This window comes from Pteropus vampyrus, unplaced genomic scaffold (genome assembly GCF_000151845.1).
Source record: "Pteropus vampyrus isolate Shadow unplaced genomic scaffold, Pvam_2.0 Scaffold20, whole genome shotgun sequence".
In the NCBI taxonomy this organism is placed as follows: domain Eukaryota; kingdom Metazoa; phylum Chordata; class Mammalia; order Chiroptera; family Pteropodidae; genus Pteropus; species Pteropus vampyrus.
The window spans coordinates 5,488,198-5,488,590 of NW_011888801.1; positions in this window are offsets into that span (position 1 = coordinate 5,488,198).

Consider the following 393-nt stretch of genomic DNA (forward strand, 5'->3'; position numbering starts at 1 on the left):
AGGTTGTTTCCATATCTTGGCTATTGTAAATAACACTGCAGTGAACACGGGTGCATGTATCTTTTCAAATTAGTGCTTTGGTTTTCTTTAGAAGTGTAATTGCTGAGTCATAAGGTAGTTGTATTTTTAATTTTTTGAGGAGCTTCCAAATTGTTATCCATAGTGCTATACCAATTTGCAATCCCACCAACGATGCATGAGGGTTAACTTTTCTCCAAATCCTTGCCAACACTTTTTGGTTTTTGATTTATTGATGATAGCCATTCTGACAGGTATGAGGTGTTATCTCATTGTGATTTTAATTTGCATTTCTCTGATGTTTAGCAACACTGAGCATCTTTTCATATGTCTATTGGCCATCTATATGCCTCTTTAGAGAAATGCCTATTCAGA